This window comes from Penaeus japonicus, unplaced genomic scaffold, assembly GCF_977035675.1.
Source record: "Penaeus japonicus unplaced genomic scaffold, GWHDUDI00000001_assembly GWHDUDI00000009, whole genome shotgun sequence".
Classification (NCBI taxonomy): Eukaryota; Metazoa; Arthropoda; class Malacostraca; order Decapoda; family Penaeidae; genus Penaeus; species Penaeus japonicus.
Genome location: NW_028234411.1, coordinates 2415308 through 2416304, shown reverse-complemented (window position 1 = coordinate 2416304; position 997 = coordinate 2415308).

The window sequence follows — 997 nt, the reverse complement described above, 5'->3', positions numbered from 1 at the left end:
CTCTTATTTCTTCTCTTCGTCTATTCCGTCATCTTCTTCTGTTTCCCTTCCTCTTCTTCTTTCTCATCCTCCTTTTCCTCATTTCTTGTCATTTTCCTTGTTCCCTTGGCCTTGCTCCTCCCCCTTTTTATCTACCTCTCCTCCTTCTTTCTCCTCCCCCTTTTTACTTATCTCTCCTCCTTCTTTCTTCTTGTCTTTCTCCCCCATCTCTTTCTCGTCCTCCTCTACTATTTCCCTTTTCGTCACTCTGCTCTATCTCTTCTTTGTCCTCCTCCCTCCTTCTACCCTTGCTCCTGTTGTCCTTCCTCCTTCATTTCATTCTCGTCCTCCTTCTCATCTTCATCCTTATCCTCCTCCTCTTCCTCCTCCTTATCTTCTTGTTCCATCTCCTTCTCGTCCTCCTTCTCCACCTGCTCCTCGTCCTTCTCCTCCACCTTCTCCTTGTCCTCCTCCTCCACCTCCTCCTTGTCCTCCTTATCCCCCTCCATCATCTCTTCCAATTCCTCCTCCCCCTCCTCCTCCTTTGCCACCTCCTTGTCCCCCTCCCCCACTTCCTCCTTATCCCCCTCCATCATCTCTTCCAATTCCTCCTCCTCCACCCCCTCCTCCTCCCCTTCTTCCTCCTCTACCACCTCCTTGCCCCTCCCCTCCTCCTCCTCCTCCTCCTCTTCACTCACACAAAGGGCGCCCTTTCCTCAACGTCATATCACAGGCACTGATAACGACCGGCCTGGCACGAGACACGAGCCCTGAAGACTGTAATTGACGTCACAGTAGAACAGTAACAGGCCACAGTAGAGCGTCGAAACGGAAGTCCCTTTGCAAACATCGTCACGGTCTGCCTAATCCCCCCTCCCATCCCCTATCCCCCCACCACCCTCCTGCCACCCTCCTCCCCACCACTATGATCTGTTTCGGAAGACAAGGAAATCCCTTTTCTGAAGATAATCATATGCAGTGCCTTGATAACGCCTGCCCTTAATAAGACCCGTAAAAG